The following is a 19565-nucleotide window of genomic DNA, read 5'->3' as shown; positions in this document are numbered from 1 at the left end:
CTAGAAAATTCCAAATCATGTATGGCTCTCTCAAAAGGTTTGTACAGCAAGGATGATTCTGGTAAACTAACAAGCAAAGACGCAAGTAATACAAGACGCTCCGAGCAAAACACATACCATGTGGTGAATAAAAATATAGCTCCAAGTAAATAAACGATGGACGTAGACGAAAGAGGGGATGCCTTCCGGGGCATCCCCAAGCTTTGACTTTTTGGTGTCCTTGGATTATCTTGGGGGCGCCATGGGCATCCCCAAGCTTAGGCTCTTGCCACTCTTTGTTCCATAATCCATCAAAAGAATTCACCCAAAACTTGAAAACTTCACAACACAAATCTCAATAGAAATCTCATGAGCTCCGTTAGTGAAAGAAAACAAAAGACTACTTTAAGGTACTATAATGAACCCATTCTTTATTTATATTGGTGTTAAACCTACTGTATTCCAACTTCCTTATGGTTTATAAACTAATTTATTAGCCATAGATGCATTGAAATAAGCAAACAACACACGAAAAACAGAATCTGTCAAAAACAGAACAGTCTGTAGCAATCTGTAACTAACGCAAACTTCTGGAACTCGAAAAATTCTACCAAAATAGGAAGTACTGGACAATTTGTTTATTGATCAGAAGCTAAACGAATCAATGCAAAATCAGGTTTCTGTGATTTATTGAATTTTTTCTCGTGAGCGCAAAGTTTCTGTTTTTCAGCAGAATCAAATCAATTATCATCATAGCTTATCCTATAGGTTCTACTTGGCACAAACACTAATTAAAACATAAAACCACATCTAAACAGAAAGTAGAAACAAAATTTAACACTAAACAGGAACAAAAACAAAAAACAAAAAATAAAATTGGGTTGCCTCCCAACAAGCGCTATCGTTTAACGCCCCTAGCTAGGCATAAAAGCAAGGATAGATCTAGGTTTTGCCATCTTTGGTAGGCAATACATAAGTGGCTCTCATGATAGATTCATATGGTAATTTTATTTTATTTCTAGGGAAGTGTTCCACGCCCTTTCTCAAGGGAAATTGGAATCTAATATTCAATTCCTTCATATCAATAATCGCACCAATCATTCTAAGGAAAGGTCTACCAAGAATGATAGGACATGAAGGATTGCAATCTATATCAAGAACGATAAAATCTACGGGCACATAATTCCTATTTGCAAGAATAAGAACATCATTAATTCTTCCCATAGGCTTTTTAATAGTGGAATCTGCAAGATGCAAGTTTAGAGAGCAATCTTCAAAGTCATGGAAATCTAGCAAATCACACAAAGTTTTGGGAATAGTGGAGACACTAGCACCCAAATAACACAAAGCATTAAACTCATAATCTTTAATTTTAATTTTGATAGTAGGTTCCCAATCATCATAGAGTTTTCTAGGGATAGAAACTTTCAACTCAAGTTTTTCTTCATAAGATTGCATCAAGGCATCAACAATGTGTTCGGTAAAGGCCTTATTTTGACTATAAGCATGAGGAGAATCTAGCACGGATTGCAACAAGGAAATACAACCAATCAAAGAGCAATTTTCATAATTAAATTCCTTGAGATCCAAAATAGTGGGTTTAGCAACATCTTGGTTTTTATTTATTTCAATCCCACTTTCATCAATTTCATCATCAAGATCTAGAAACTCCAAATTCTTAGAATGCCTTCTAGGTAAGGGAAGACCATATTCAGTTTCATCAAGATTCATATTGCAAAACAAAGATTTAATGGGGGACACATCAATAACTTTTAGATCTTCATCTTGATTTTCATAGGAATTGGAAGAACACGCTTTAATAAAGGCATCTTTGGAAGCACGCATCCTAGCGGTTCTTTCTTTGCACTCATCAATGGAAATTCTCATGGCTTTGAGAGACTCATTGATATCATGCTTAGGAGGAATAGATCTAAGCTTTAAAGAATCAATTTCAAGAGAAATTCTGTCAACGTTCCTAGGCAAATCATCAACTTTAAGCAGTTTCTCTTCAAGCAAAGCACTAAAATTCTTTTGTGAATTCATAAACTATTTAACACTACTCTCAAATTCAGAGGGCATCTTATTAAAATTTCCATAAGAGTTGTTGTAGGAATTTCCATAATTATTAGAAGGATTACTAGGATAAGGCCTAGGATTAAATTCCCTCTATACGCGTTATTTCCAAAACTATTCCTACCAACAAAATTCACATCTATAGATTCATTATTATTCTCAATCAAAGTAGATAAAGGCATATCATTGGGATCAAGAGAAGTATTTTTAGTAGCAAACATCTTCATAAGTGCATCCATCTTTTCACTCAAAACATTGATTTCTTCTATAGCATGCACTTTTTTACTAGAAGATCTTTCGGTGTACCATTGAGAATAATTAGCCATAATATTATCAAGTAATTTTGTAGCATCTCCTAATGTAATTTCCATAAACGTGCCTCCCGCGGCCGAATCTAAAAGATTTCTAGAAGCAAAATTCAATCCGGCATAAAATTTTTGTATGAGCATCCATAAATTCAAACCATGAGTAGGGCAATTGTGAAGCATCAAATTCATTCTTTCCCAAGATTGGGCAACATGCTCATGATCAAGTTGTTTAAAATTCATAATATCATTCCTAAGAGTGATGATCTTAGCGGGAGGAAAATACTTAGAGATAAAAGCATCTTTGCACTTGTTCCAAGAATCAATACTATTTTTAGGCAAAGACGAAAACCAAACTTTAGCACGATCTCTAAGTGAAAACGGAAATAACTTCAATTTGACTATATTATTATCCATATCTTTCTTCTTTTGCATATCACACAAATCAACAAAATTATTTAGATGAGTAGCGGCATCTTCACTAGGAAGGCCGGTGAATTGATCTTTCATAACAAGATTTAGCAAAGCGATATTGATTTCACAAGACTCATCATTATTAAGAGGAGCAATCGGAGTACTAAGGAAATCATTATTATTGGTATTCGAGAAGTCACACAATTTGGTATTATCTTGCGCCATGGAAACAAGTAATCCAACACACAAGCAAACAAAAAGGCAAACGAGAAAGAGGCGAAAGGAAAAGAGAGGAGGAGACTGGGAAAGAGAGGGCGAATAAAACGGCAAGGGTGAAGTCGGGGAGAGGAAAGCGCGAGGCAAATAATGTAATGCGAGAGATAGGGATTGTGATGGGTACTTCGTATAGTTGACTTTTGCGCAAACTCCCTGGCAACGGCGCCGGAAATTCTTCTTGCTACCTCTTGAGCACTGTGTTGGATTTCCCCGAAGAGGAGAGGATGATGCAGTAAAGTAGCATAAGTATTTCCCTCAGTTTTTGAGAACCAAGGTATCAATCCAGTAGGAGATCACGCACGAGTCCCTTGTACCTACACAAAATGATAGCTACTCGCAACCAACGCGATTAGGGGTTGTCAATCCCTTCACGGTCACTTACGAGGGTGAGATCTGATAGAGATGATAAATAATATGTTTGGTATTTTTGATAAAGAGATGCAAAGTAAAAATAAAAAGCCAAAGTAAAAGCAAAGCAAGTAAATAAAGTTATGGAGATTGATATGATGAGAATAGACCCGGGGGCCATAGGTTTCACTAGTGGCTTCTCTCAAGAGCATAAGTATTCTATGGTGGGTGAACAAATTACTGTTGAGCAATTGACAGAATTGAGCATAATTATGAGTATATCTAGGTATGATCATGTGTATAGGCATCACGTCCGAGACAAGTAGATCGAAACGATTCTGCATCTACTACTATTACTCCACTCATCGACCGCTATCCAGCATGCATCTAGAGTATTAAGTTAAAAACAGAGTAACGCCTTAAGCAAGATGACATGATGTAGAGGGATAAATTCATGCAATATGATAAAAAAAACCCATCTTGTTATCCTCGATGGCAACAATACAATACGTGCCTTGCAACCCTTTCTATCACTGGGTAAGGACACCGCAAGATTGAACCCAATGCTAAACACTTCTCCCATTGCAAGAACTACCAATCTACTTAGCCAAACCAAACGGATAATTCGAAGAGACTTGCAAAGATAACTCAATCATACATAAAAGAATTCAGAGAAGATTCAAATATTATTCATAGATAAGCTGGATCATAAATCCACAATTCATCGGTCTCAAAAAACACACCGCAAAAATAAGATCACATCGAATAGATCTCCACAAGAGAGGGGAGAACACTATATTGAGATCCAAAAAGAGAGAAGAAGCCATCTAGCTACTAGCTATGGACCCGAAGATCTGAAGTAAACTACTCACACTTCATCGGAGAGGCCATGGTGTTGATGTAGAAGCCCTCCGTGGTAGATGCCCCCTCCGGCGGAGCTTCGGAACAGGCCCCAAGATGGGATCTCGCGGATACAGAAAGTTGCGGTGGTGGAATTAGGTTTTTGGCTCCGTATTTGATCTGACGGCGCTACGTAGGTATATATAGGAGGAAGGATTACGTCGGTGGAGCAATAGGGGGCCCGCGAGGCAGGGGGCGCGCCCTCCACCCTCGTGACCGCCTCTGGCACTTCTTGGAGTAGGGTCCAAGTCTCCTGGATCACGTTCGGTGAGAAAATCATGTTCCCGAAGGTTCCATTTCGTTTGGACTCCGTTTGATATTCTGTTTCTTCGAAATACTGAAATAGGCAAAAACAGCAATTCTGGGTTGGGCCTCCGGTTAATAGGTTAGTCCCAAAAATAATATAAAAGTGGAAAATAAAGCCCAATATAGTCCAAAATAGTAGATAAAGTAGCATGGAGCAATAAAAAATTATAGATACGTTGGAGACGTATCACACGTGACGATAAACGTCGAGATGTAGAGAAAAGAATTAGGGGATAGATCATGAAAATCAATCCCGTAATAATACATGATGCCGCGAACAAATGGGTGAAGGGGAAACCCGAGCCCACGGACAAAATGAGGGAGGAACACAACCCTCTCGTGGGGCTCCGGAGTAGGGACGATATTTCCCGCCGTCGGAAGACGATGCCGGTTTTCTTGGCCAGGTACCCGGCCTCCTGAAGCTTTTTGATATCCTTCTCCTAGACGGTAGAGGCCATCCATTTGCCTCCTGCTCCGGATCCGAACATTTTCAGGGAACCTCTTTTGGTGGAGAGGACGAACGCTTGGGCGCTAGGGCGAGCGAAAGGGAATGGACGAGCAGAAGGAGGAGAAGGCGTGGGTGAAAAAGAGGAGGCCTTATCTCTTTATAGAGGCAATAAAAACTTTGTGCCTCACCGCTTGCCTAGTAGAACCTGCTTGTTCCCCACTCGTCGTGATTGATGGCACGGTTGGATTACCCACACCCATATTGATGAAAATCCCGTGATAAGGGGACACGATCTCTGCTTTGACAGGACGTGCCCAGAAAACCGCCTCGCAATATGCGCAGCAGCTGGTTAAGAAATGGTTCAGATAAGGACCAGGCCATAGCGTGATATCAAGTTACAAAAAAATTGTCAGCAGATTCGATTCGTGAAAAGCTATGCTCTCTACGGTGGTATGTGGAAATTATTTTGCAGAGCCGGACACGATCCTTGTGTTCAGAATCTACCTTGGAGTATTCGGAGATGGAACCCGCCTTGCAATGACGAAGACAACCTACGCGTCGGACTCATCTTCATTGAAGCCTAGTTCAGGGGCTACTGAGGGAGTCCTGGATTAGGGGGTATCCGGACAGCCGGACAATATACTTTGGCCGGACTATTGGACTATGAAGATACAAGATTGAAGACTTTGCCCCGTGTCCGGATGGGACTCTCCTTTGCGTGGAAGGCAAGCTTGGCGATTCGGATGTTAGATCTCCTTCTCTGTAACCGACTCTGTGTAACCCTAGCCCCCTCCGATGTCTATATAAACCGGAGGGTTTAGTCCGTAGGAAAACTACAATCATAATCATAGGCTAGCCTCTAGGGTTTAGCCTCTACGATCTCGTGGTAGATCAACTCTTGTAATACTCATATCATCAAGATCAATCAAGCAGGAAGTAGGGTATTACCTCCATCGAGAGGGCCTGAACCTGGGTAAACATCGTGTCCCCAGTCTCCTATTACCATTAGCCTTAGACGCACAGTTCGGGACCCCCTACCCGAGATCCGCCGGTTTTGACACCGACAGGTGGAGCCCTCTGTGGACTCGCGCAGCCGTTACCCTTCGTGGGTTGAAGTCTCCATCAACGTGGATGTACGATAGCACCACCTATCGGAACCATGGCTCAAAAATCTCCGTGTCTCCAAATTGTGTTTGCACACTCCAATCCCATCCCTTTACATTCTTGCAAGTTGCATGATTTACTTTCCGCTGCTCATATACTCTTTGCATGCTTGCTTGATATGTATTGTGATTGTTAAACTTGTGCCTAAACTCCACTTCAACTTAAAGAAATTAAAAAAACTGCAACTTTTCTTGCTTAGTGTCTAATCACCCCCCCCCCTCTAGACACCTCTTCTCGATCCTTTCAAGAAGGTCGCGGTGGCGAAGAAGAAGACGACCGCCTCTTCTTCATCCAAGCGCTACTGGACTCCATCGCCTTCCCCTCCTCCCGCAGACGCCGACACGGAGGTCGCCTTCGACTTTTTGTCCCTCGGCCCAAGGAGGAAGAGGAAGGCAACGGGGGAGGAGGTGGAAGACGAGTAAGCATCTTGCCCCCCGTTGTTTCCGCCCTTCCCAACCGTGACGCTTTTCTTGATTTGTTTTTGTCTTCACAGGGACGCGGAGACGCTGGCCCAGCAGGTGGCGAACAAAGCCAAGGCCTCGATGGGCAGCGAGCCCCCGGCGGGCACCTCGAATACGTCGCTGGTGGTGGAGAGCAGCCCGGATAGCAGCCCCCGGTGCAGCCCCCGTCTCAGCCCCCAGCGTGCATTCACCACCCACTCCTCATCAACGTGTGCCAGGGTACGATTCTTTTGGCACTGACCTTGTCGTGGTTGCAGGAGTAGGACGGCATCAGGAGGAGCCACTGAGGGCCACCCCCAACACGCCGCCCCTATCAACCATGCTGCCCCGAGGAGCGTCCCCGGCAAGGGCGCCGAGAACCGAGCCCATGCGCACGGAGGAGGAGGAGGCGAACTTGGGTGCTGGCGGCCCCGTCCCGGCACTGGATGTTGGTGGGAAGGGGGCCACTTCTTCCCAGCCCGGCACGGGTGAGTTTATTTGCCTTCTGACCCTCCTTGTTTCTTCGTCTACTTTTGATCCTTGGTTCGGCTCTGCCTTACACGCCTTCTTGGCATCTAGGCGCTCCCCCGGCGGACCAGGCAAACACCGACACCATCATCAAGGAGGTCGCCAAGGACGCTGAGGCCGAGGCCACCAAGATCTCCGTCGAGGAAGCCACCAAGGATGCTGCCAAGGACGCCGCCAAGGAGCCGGCCGGAAAGACGGGCAAGGCCGCTGCCGAGGAGGCCGACAAGGGGCCTGCCGGGGAGGTCGGCAAGGCCACTGCTGAGGAGGGGGCGGTTGACAATCAACCCTCCTCCGCCGCCAACTCTGGCTCAGGCAGGTACTTGAAGGTGGGCGACGACTTGTTCGTCCACCTCCCAGGGGCGGCAAGCGCCGGGGCACCCTCCGAGGGGGAGGTGTTTGATGGTGAGGTGCTCGCCGCCGCCGGGCTTGAGGTTGTTGATGAACCGAGCGCCAGTGGCGGTGGTTCCCAAGAAGAGCGGCTCCTCCAGGCCATAAGCGTCGGCTTTAACAAGCTTCAGGCGCTCCACCGCGCTCGTCTGGACAAGGCAAAGTCCAGGGCGGCGGTGGCGAGCAGGGCGGAAGCGGACCTTGAGGAACGCGTCGCCGAGGCGCAGGCCTGGTTCCGCCAGGCCCATCAAGAACTGAGGGTTGCCCAAGACCAGCTGGCCGAGCGCAAGCAGGAGCTTATCTTCAAGCAGGCCGACATTGAGAAGGGCCAGGAGACAGCGGCGGCACAGGCCGCCAAGGATGAGGCCATCCGGCACCAACGCGAGGCCGTGCTGAACTCCCAGGAGGAGGACCTAGCCGCTCGTGAGGCGGCACTCGCTGCCACACTCCATGGCGAGGACGAAGAGGTCTAGAAGCTCGTTGCGCAGCGGACCCACGAGCTGGAGCAGAAGCACAAGGAATCGCTCAATGCTCAAGCTTTAGTCCACAACAACAAGGTGAAGGAGATGGAGGTGGAGCGGGACGGCCTGAAGAGCGAGGCCCAGGAGCTGGCGAAGGTGAAGGACACGATCAGATGCGCCTTGACGGAGGCGCAGGCCGAAGTCCTTGGCAAGGCCGAGCTACTCACCCGCGCCAACGACTCTATCAAGGACCTGAAGCTGAAGCTGGAGGGTCTTGAGGGGATGCTTTCGGAGGTCAAAGCCCGGAAGGGAATCCTGACCAAGCATCTGGTGGAGGAGAAGCAGCTGCGGAAGAATGACGCCGCCAATCACGAAGATTTCGTGAAGGCGAAAACCTCTGGATCAGCCACCTCGCCAGCATCGTCGACAGGATCACCAAGAAGCTGGCAGACATGGGGATGCCGGACGTGAGGTACACCCCGCAGCCAAATGTGAGTCTCAACGCCAAGCTGACCATGTTCTTCGAGGGCGTTCTTGAAGCCCCGGAGCGGTTTCGCTCTAACTAGGCGAGTTCCCTAGCCAATGAGGCTTGGGTGCTTTTTCGGGGTGCCATGACCAAGGTCCTCACCAAGCTGGCATACTGGAACCCCAACCTTGATTTCGACGCTGCGCTGGATGGCTCGTCGGAGGACGCAGACCTCACGGTGCTCGAGGAGCGTAACGAGCCCATCATCAGCCGTGTCGGCCGAATCCAGAGGGTAGAGGGCCAGCGCCAAGATTAGGCACCCCGTTTCTTATCGCCGCTGCAGGTTCATGACCAAGACAATTTTTATCTTTAGTTAGAACCGCATCAACAATTGATGTAATATAACTCTGCAATACTTTAAAATGATGCATGTTATTTTCCTGTTTGACCTCTCTTTGTATGTCCACCCTACGTTAAATGGGTAAGCTTGTCGGCGCGTAAACCCAAACCGCATCGCTTTGAAGGACGGATCCTTTAGCGGCCGGCAGGGTGTGCTTGCTGCTAGGCGAACCACCTTGCCGTTCTCAGCGCGGCCGCTCGAACTGTCGAGCAGACTCGAGACAGAACGAGAGTGTTGCCAATAGCGAAAGGCCACCCTGCCGTTCTCGGCGCAGACGCTCGATCTGTTGAGCGGACTCGAAATAGAGCAAGGGCGTTGCCAATAATGGAAGGGCCCCACTGTGTGCAGGTTTCTCATACAGAGGGAAGATCTCCGAGGAGAATAACCTTATATAAAAAGGAATTGCTCGGAGTTTCGCGTGACTTATCTTTCCTGTCGCTGCACGAGCGTTCGCCGCATCCGCCGACGGCACTTCTTGCTCGGTCGCCTTCTTCCTTGGAAGCCATGGCAATGAAGAATTGCTAAACTAATTACTGAACCAGATTCTCACAGCTGCGTGCCCCCTACCTGGCGCGCCAAAGATGTCGGTGGGAAACGACACCTATGGGATCACAGGAATCCCTACTATGGTTCGGCGGGCACGAGGTTGTGAAAAGAGCGGAATCAACAGTCAGCAGGCACACAGATCGTTTACCCAGGTTCGGGCCGCGAGGATGCATAATACCCCAGTCCTGCTTTGGTGTCTATTTGAGTGTTCTTGGAGTTCTTGAGCTAGCTATGATGCGTAACTTGTCCAAGGGTCCCCATCCCTCTCCAGTATGCCTCGGGCCTCCTTTTATAGTCAAAGGGATCGCCACAATGTCACACAGGAGGTGGAAAGGTGTACAGTGGCTGAGCTTATCGCTAGTCATTACGGGATAAGACACATTTAATGCGCCCCTGGGGTGTCCCCTTGCTTTATCGGGGACGGAAACCAGGCCCGTCCCGTCCGTCGCTGCTCCATCCTGCATCGACACGCGTCCAGGCCAACAAGGTGTGCAGTGCCATGTAGGCTGCCAGGCTGCTGAGTTGGCGCGGTGGTAGGGTCTTCACGAAGATCTGCATGCCACCACGTAGGCGCTCGCTGAGTTGGCCTAGAAGCCACACGTTGACACGCAGGTGCCTGCCTAGTTGGTGGGCTGGCAGCTGCATGGGAACGGCAGTGGAATCTTGCCGGGCATGGGTCTGGCTGTGGCCCCGCGGCTGTCCTCGGCAAGGGTCTTGCGGGGGTCCCGACAAGGGTCTTGTCGTGGCACCGTGGTCGTCCCCGGCAAGGATCTTCCCGGAGGCCTTTTGGATTTCCTCGGCAAGGATCTTGATGAGGGATGCCGTCTTCTGATCCTTGTCTTCACAAAGATCTGCATGCCATCACATAGGTGCCTCCCGAGCCCTGGTTCCAACGTGGTCGATGGTGTTTGGAAACCCTGGGCTCAAGGGTGGTGCGCTCTGCTGGCGTTGGGCAAGTTGCCCCGACAAGGTTCTTGTCGGGGTTGTGGAGGCTGCCCCGGCAAGGGTCTTGCCGGGGGGAGTCCACCTTGCCCTCTTGGTCTTTGTGTCTGTGGTCTTGGCGTTGCTTTGACCGTCCTGCTGCTTTAACTCCTCCCTTTGCCCTGCTAAGTGTGGTCGTGGGCGCGGCTCTGACTGCCCGTGCACAAGTAAGGGGTACAAAGGAGAGCCCCTACTTTAGTACACCGACATCATAGATGAGGTTATGCCCACTGCCACCATCCATGAGCACTTTGGTGAGTTGAAAGTCGTCCACAATGGGGTTTAACACTAGAGCAGCGGGTGCTCGGACTGATCGGGCCTTTGGTTCATCGGCGACGGTGAAGGTTATTGCCACATCATTCCATGGGCTTAGTTCGGTTACTTGGTGGACTTCGGCGAGCTCACGAAGTGCCCTTTTACGCTGATTATTTGAAGAGAAGGTCTTGAAGACCGTGAGGACGTCAAAATCCTCCTCCTTCGGAGAGTGTTTATCTGGAGTGACAGTGGTGAGGATGGCCTCCCGACTCTTAGCCACCTGCCAGTGTACCCAACATGCACGGATACTATGAGTTGAGTCTGTACTTGGAGTCGCATGTATCGATAGGGCTTGTCAAGGATTTCGTCAAGAATAGACCTGTATCTTGTAAAGGGTTTGTTTTTTCTGCCAGCGGACTTATAGTCAAATGCCTCGTAAGGGTGTATCCGTTTAGCCCGGGCAGCACATTGCTTAAAGGAAGCGGGTTCCAGTTGGGTTTTCTGGGCCTTCCATGTGCTTTCCATCACGCAGTACTTTTGTACCACCTAGGATAGTTCCGTAAAACTCTATATGCGGTGACGGTCGAGGGCATTCCGGATTCCCTCGTCGGTACAATTGTGATGAAAGACCGAGAGTACATCGTTGTCGCAGCAATCTTTGATCTTGTCTTTAACAAGTAGGAATCTGGCCCAAAAGTGATGGACCATTTCCTGAGGTTGTTGTCATACATACATCAGGTCATATATGTCTGGAGGCCCTAAATTACTTGGAAAGTATTGATTGTGGTGGGTGGGTGGGCTAAAACTTGAATCCTGGCCCAAATTTGTGTCTGGAGCTTGCAAAATCTCCGATGTTACCAGTTCGGGTCCGGGAAGATCGGAGTGCTCCCCAGACCCTATGTCTGATCCAGAGTTCGGGGGATGTAGAGTCCCACCCAAAGGAAGGGTATCCGGCTCGAGGGGTTCGGAGACCCGAACATATCTGGTTTTTAACATGGGGGAAGAAGTGTTATCGGCTCTTTCCTCGATGACCGCTACCAGGTGGGTGATCCGCGAGAGATTGATTTACCTTTGGTTAGGTTTAAGCCCGATCCGATCATAGTCCATTAAGACCCCCAGGGCGGCGATGCAATCTAGCAGCTCATTGAAAGACGAGACGTCCACCGGATCCATCTTTTCAGAATACTCGAGACTGATGTGGAGGTGGTGTTTGGCGATCGTAGGGGGCACTATTGGCTTAACGGCTGTACGGGCACCCATAGTGAAACCGCCGAGCTGGAGGATCTGCCCAGAAGTTAGGCTCCTTCCAGAGGTGATGTCGTTGTTGATGACAAGGCAAGCCATATATCGCTTTTTCGTGACTACACAATGGAGCTCTAAATGAAAGCACCAATGTCGGTGTCAAAACCGGCAGATCTTGGGTAGGGGGCCAAGCTGTGCATCTAAGGATCAATGGTAACAAGGGACAATGGGACACAATGTTTACCCAGGTTTGGGCCCTCTTAAAGGAGGTAAAACCCTACGTCCTGCTTGATTGTATTCGATGAGTATAGGGGTTACAAGAGTTGACCTACCTCGAGATCATAATGGCTAAACCCTAGTTGTCTAGCCTATGATTATTTTGATAGCCTCTACGAACTAAACCCTCTGGTTTATATAGACACTAGAGGGACCTAGGTTTGTACAGAGTCGGTTCACAAGGGAAGGAAATAGTACATCGGGACACCAATCTTGCCGTCCACGCACATAGGAGTCCTACCCGGACACGAGGGATGGTCTTCTGCTTTATCTTCACGGCCCATCAGTCCGGCCCATATCGAATAGGCCGGACACCTGAGGACCCTCGAATCCAGGACTCCCTCACAAAGAGGCAGTGCAGGAGGCGACCGAGGTGGGCACAACCCACCAGGGCGCATGGGCCCCCAGGCGCGCCCAGGTGGGTTTTGCTCCCCTCGGAGCCCCCTCTGATACTTCTTTAGCCCAAGAGGTGTCTTTTGGTCCAAAAAAATTCTCCAAAAAGTTTTCCTACATTTCGACTCCATTTGGTACTGATATTCTACGAAGTAAAAAATAAGCAAAAAACAGCAACTGGCACTGGGCACTATGTCAATAGGTTAGTTCCAAAAAATGATATAACTTTGCTATATAATGATTGTAAAACATCCAAGAATGATAATATATCAGCATGGAACAAGCAAAAATTATAGATACGCTGGAGATGTATCAGCATCCCCAAGCTTAATTCCTACTCGTCCTCGAGTAGGTAAATGATAAAAACAGAATTTTTGATGCGGAATGTTGCCTAACATGTTTATCACGTATTCATTTCTTTTGTAGCATGGACATTTGGACTTTTATATGGTTCAAAGCAATAGTCTAGTTTTGACATGAAGATTTCAAAACTCAAGCATATCAACAAGAAACCATGTCTTTCAAAATATCAACACTAAAGCAAGTTATCCATAGCCCATCATGCTCAATCATTGATCCATTCATGAAACATGCTCGCATATTAGCTACATCCAATGCTCAAGTACGATCTTAGTGCCCCTTAGTTGGTGCATTATAAGAGCAGATGGAGACTCAAATAAAAATAAAAATTGCATAAAGTAAATAGAAAGGCCCTTCACACAGGGAAGTAGGGATTTGTAGAGGTGCCACAGCTTAAAGAAAAATAGAGATAAAACATATTAGGTGGCATGCTTTTCCTGACAACGAAAACAATTGAGTAGTTCACAATACTTTTCATGCTAGATATATCATAGGCGGTTCCCAAACAGAAAATAAAGTTTATTCCTTTTTCCACCATACTTTCACATTCCACGGCTAGCCGTATCCACGGGTACCGTCCATACCAACACTTTCCAAGGAATTTATTATTTGACAACATAAAGTAAATTCATTTTTCATTTTAGGACAGGGCATCCCTAATACCTTTGTCATACTCTCGTGCAGTGACAAGTGAATAAACACTCATCTTGAGAATAACACATCTAGCATGGAAAAATATCAGCCACCCCCTACCGTTTCATGAGCGGTACGAGCACACAAAAAGGAAATTGTTTTGAAAATTAGAGATGGCAATACAAATTTTCTTAGAACGGCACGGGAATACCACATATAGGTAGATATGGTGGACTCATATGGCAAAACTGGGTTTAAGGATTTTGGACGCACAAGTAGTATTCCTACTTAGTACAAGTGAAGGCTAGCAAAAAGATTGAGAAGCATCCAACCAAGAAACAAAAAATCACATAAGTGAGCATTAAGCATAAATAACACCGAATAATGCACCACAAGTATGATGTAATTTCATTGCATAAATATTGACTTTCGTTCTTGCATAAGGAATCACAAACCTTAACACCAATATTCCTGCTAAAGCACAATTACTCACCAACATGACTCACGTATCACTATCATCATATCTCAAAACTATTAAAAAGAATCAAGTTTATTTTGTCCAATGATCTTCATGAAAGTTTTTATTATATCCCTCTTGAATATCTATCACTTTGGGACTAGTTTCATGTGTTGCTTTTGATAAGCTCAAACAAACTTAAGTGAAGAACATGCGCATAAAGAATTTTCATCTCTCAAAATAATATAAGTGAAGCATGAGAGAATTTCTTAAAATTTGATAACACTCAAATAAATCCAAGTGAAGCATGAGAGCATTTCTTCAAAAATATTAAAGCACACCGTGCTCAAAAAGATATAAGTGAAGCACTAGAGCAATTCCATAACTCAAAGAATTTAAGTGAAGCATAAAGAGCAATTCTAACAAATCATAGCATAATTTGGCTCTCTCAAATAGGTGTGTCCAGCAAGGATACTCGTGACAAACTAAAAGGCAAAACAAGCAATGACTCATATAATACATGACTCTCCAAGCAAAACTCATGATATGTGACAAAAAAAATATAGCTCCAACTAAAATATCGATGGTCGTTAGAAGAAAGAGGGGATGCACCGAGCTTAGTTGCTTGTTTCTCTTTGAATATTACCTTGGGGTACCATGGGGCATCCCTAAGCTTAGTCTCTTCTTACTCGTTATACCTTAATCCATCATGATTTCACCCAAAACTTGAAAACTTCAATCACACAAAACTCAACAAAAACCTTCGTGAGATCCGTTAGTATAACAAAGCAAATCACCACTCTAAGTACTGCTGAAAGCCCATTAATATTATATTTTTGCATTATATATACTATATTCAAACTTTTTTATGGCTTATACCCCCGATAAAGTCCATAGATTCATCAAAATAAGCACACAACGCAAAGAAAACAGAATCTGCCAAAAACAGAACAGTGTGTGGCAATCTGAAAAGTTGGTATATTTATGTAACTCGAAAAATTCTGAAAAGGTAGGACAGTGTAGGAAATTTGTATATCAATCTTGTTTAAATAAATTCAGAAGCTTTCGTCACTTCTGTGATTTACTAAAATTATTTTGCTGGACGCAAAATTTCTGTTTTTCAACAAGATCAAATCAACTATCACCCAACATGATCCCAAAGGCTTTGCTTGGCCCAAACACTAATTAAAACATAGAAAACACAATCATAACAGAGGCATAATTTTGCAAACACTCAAGAACAGAAAGAAAAAGGCAAAAAAAAATCATTGGGCTGCCTCCCAACAAGCTCTTTCTTTATAGCCATCAAGATAGGCTTGAGATTTTATTGATGTTCACATGAAAGATAAAAATTGCAACGCAAAGAGAGCATCATAAAACATGTGACAAACACATTTAAGTCTAACAAACTTCCTATGCATAGGCATTTTATAAACAAACAAATTGTCAAGACAAGAAATGTGTATCACATGCAAAGGAGAGGAATAAAACATTGAAAATCTCAACATAACAAGAGGTAATTTAGTAACATGAAAATTTCTACAACCATGTTTTCCTCTCTCATAATAATTACATGTACGATAATACTCAAATTTAACAATATAGGAATCATATAAAATTTTCTTTTCATGATCCACACGCATAAAAGTCTTATAATCTTCCAAGATAGTGGGATTATCATCAACTAAAGACATGACCACTCCAGACCCACTTTTAATATTATTGAAAATAACATATCCATCACGAGGCTTAAATAAGTTTTCAAAATCATAAAAAGAATCACCCCAATCATGATCATTACAATAAGTAGTGGACATAGCAAAATTAGCATCCCCAAGCTTGGGGTTTTGCATATTATTAGCATAATTGACATTAATAGAATTTATAGTGAAATCATTGCAATATTGCTTTTCATTCAAGGAGCTATCATGAATCACTTCATAAATTTCTTCGTCACAATTTTTAGATTCATGAATATCAAGCAAAATTTCATAATGATAATCTAGTGCACTCAACTCGCTATTAATTGGTTCATGATGATTGGATCTTTTAAAAAGATTAGCAAGTGGATGGGGATCCAAATTAATATATTTTTAGCAAGCGAAGATGCAAGCATATAGAACGCACATGGGAACACAAGTGCACAAAAGAACAAATAAGAAAAGGGAAAAATAAAAAGACAGCGAATAAAAAGGCAAATATTTTTATGAAGTGGAGGAGATGAAAACGAGAGGCAAAAGGTGTCGGTATTTCCCCAAAGAGGAGGGGATGATGCAGTATAGCTTTGGTAGGTATTTCCCTCAGTTATGAAACCAAGGTTATCGAGCTAGTAGGAGAACCAAGCAACACTCTGCAAATGGTACCTGCACACAAAAAATATTACTTGGAACCTGATGCGTCAGAGGGGTTGTCAATCTCTCTCGGGTAAAAGATAGATTGGTTTGTATGATTTTGGATAAATAGATCTTGCGATAGAAAAATAAAATAACTAAAGAAAAAGTGCAGCAAGGTATTTTTGGGTTTTTATAATAATAGATCTGAAAAAAATGAAAATAGTATCTCAAAGCAAATATGATAAAAAATAGACCCGGGGGTCGTAGATTCCACTAGTGGCTTCTCTCAAGAAAAATAGCATATGGTGGGTAAACAAATTACTGTTGGGCAATTGATACAACTTCAAATAATTATGATGATATCTAGGCAATGATCATTATATAGGCATCACGTCCAAGATTAGTAGACCGGCTCCTGCCTGCATCTACTACTATTACTCCACACATCAACCGCTATCCAGCATGCATCTAGTGTATTAAGTTCATGGATAAACAGAGTAATGCAATAAGAACGATGACATTATGTAGAAAAAATCTATTCATGTAGGAATAGACCCCATCTTGTTATCCTTAATAGCAACGATACATATGTGTCTTGCTGCCCCTTCTGTCACTAGGAAAGAACACTGTACGATCAAACCCATTACAAAGCACCTCTTCCCAAGGCAAGAAAAATTGATCTAGTTGGCCTAACTAAACCAAAGATTCGAAGATGAAATACGAGGCTATAAGTAATCATGCATATAAGAGATCAAAAGAAGACTCAAATAACTTCCATGCATAATATAGATCTAATCATAAACTCAAAGTTCATCGGATCCCAACAAAACACACGGCAAAAAGAGTTACATCAAATAGATCTCCAAGAGACCATTGTATTGAGAATCAAAAGAGAGAGAGAGGAAGCCATCTAGCTACCAACTATGGACCCGTGGGTCTACAATGAACTAATCACACATCATCAAAGAGGCACCAATGAGGATGATGAACCCCTCTGTGATGGTGTCTAGATTGGATCTAGTGGTTCTGGACTTGCGGCGGCTGGAATTGTGTTTCGTCGACTCCCCTATGGTTTTTGGGTTTTCAGGGTATTTATAGAGCAAAGAGGCGGTGCCGGAGGCGACCGAGGTGGGCACAACCCACCAGGGCACGCTTGGCCCCCCAGGCATGCCCAGGTGGGTTGTGCTCCCCTCGGAGCTCCCCTCTGGTACTTCTTTGGCCCAACACGTGTCTTCTGGTCCAGAAAAATTCTCCAAAAAGTTTCACTGCGTTCGGACTCTGTCTGATACTGATATTCTGCGGAGTAAAAAAACAACCAAAAAAACAGCAACTGGCATTGGGCACTATGTCAATAGGTTAGTCCCAAAAATGATATAAAGCTGTTATAAAATGATTGTGAAACATCCCAGAATGATAATATAACAGGATGGAACAAGCAAAAATTATAGATACGTTGGAGACGTATCAGGGGACGACTATTTATAGCCAGTGGCAACCCGACACAAATTGTCATAAATGCCATTCTCTGATTTGACCGTTGTCAAGATAAGGATCCACTCGACAGCTGGCACGTTGATACGTCTCCAACGTATCTATAATTTTTGCTTGTTCCATGTTGTTATATTATCTTTCTTGGATGTTTTACAATCATTTATTAGCAACTTTATATTATTTTTTGGGACTAACCTACAGACATAGTGCCCAATGCCAGTTGCTGTTTTTTGCTTGTTTTTTACTTCGCAGAATATCAGTACCAAACAGAGTCCAAATGCAACAAAACTTTTTGGAGATTTTTTCTGGACCAGAAGACACCCAATGGGCCAAAGAAGTACCACAGGGGAGACCCGTGGTGGCCACAACCCACCAGGGTGAGCCCAGGGTGTTGTGCCCCTTACAGAGACCTCCCGCACCGCCTCTTCGCCCTATAAATTCCCAAATATTTCAGAAAGCCTAGGAGGCGACGAAACACAATTCCAGCCGCCGCAAGTTCCAGAACCATGAGATCCAATCTAGACACCATCGTGAAGGGGTTCATCATACTCATTGGTGCCTCTTCGATGATGCGTGAGTAGTTCACTTTAGACCTACAGGTCCGATGATGGCTTCTTCTCTCTCTTGATTCTCAATACAATGGTCTTTTGGGGATCTATGTGATGTAAATCTTTTTCCGGTGTGTTTGTTGGGATCCGATGAACTTTGATTTATGATCAGATCTATATCCATGAATATTATTTGAGTCTTCTTTTGATCCCTCATATGCATGATTATTTATAGCCCTATATTTATTCTTCGAATCTTTGGTTTCGTTAGGCTAACTAGGTCGATTTTTCTTGCCATGGGAAGAGGTGCTTTGTGATGGGTTCGATCTTGCGGTGTTCTTTCCCAATGACAAAAGCGGTAAAGATAACAAGATGGGGTTATTCCTACATGAATAGATCTTGTCTACATCATGTCATCATTCTTATTGCATTATTTTGTTTCTCCATGAACTTAATACACTAGATGCATGCTGGATAGTGGTCGATGTGTGGAGTAATAGTAGTAAATGCGGGAAGGAGTCGGTCTACTAATCCTGGATGTGATGCCTATATATTGATGATTGCATTGGATATCGTCATAATTATTCCATCTTTTATCAATTTCCCAACAGTAATTTGTTTACCCACTGTATGTTATTTTCTTGAAGAGAAGCCACTAGTGAAATCTACGACCCCGGGGTCTATTCTTTATCATATTTGCTTTGAGATGTATTTTTATTCGCTTTTGTTTTCAGATCTATTATTCCAAAAACCCAAAAATACCTTTCTGCACTTTTTTATTACTTATTTCATTTCACGTTTTATCGAGAGCTATTTATCCTATCTACCACAAATTTATCTATATTTTTACCGTGGAGGGATTGACAACCCCTCTTACGCGTCGGGTTGCAATTATTTGTTCTTTGTGTCCAGGTACCATTTACATAGTGTTGCTTGGTTCTCCTACTGGATTGATACCTTGGTTTCATAACTGAGGGAAATACCTACCATAGCTGTGTTGCATCATCCTTTCCTCTTTGGGGAAATACCGACGTAGTTCAAGAGACATCACACGCGGAGCAGCAACGGTCGGAATTTGAACTCTCAAATTTGTCGGGGCACTCAATTTCCTCACGATAGGCAGATCGCATTGGCGAACTCCTAACACGCGGCACT

Source organism: Triticum dicoccoides, chromosome 3B (genome assembly GCF_002162155.2).
Source record: "Triticum dicoccoides isolate Atlit2015 ecotype Zavitan chromosome 3B, WEW_v2.0, whole genome shotgun sequence".
In the NCBI taxonomy this organism is placed as follows: Eukaryota; Viridiplantae; Streptophyta; class Magnoliopsida; order Poales; family Poaceae; genus Triticum; species Triticum dicoccoides.
Note: the sequence above shows the minus strand (reverse complement) of the source record.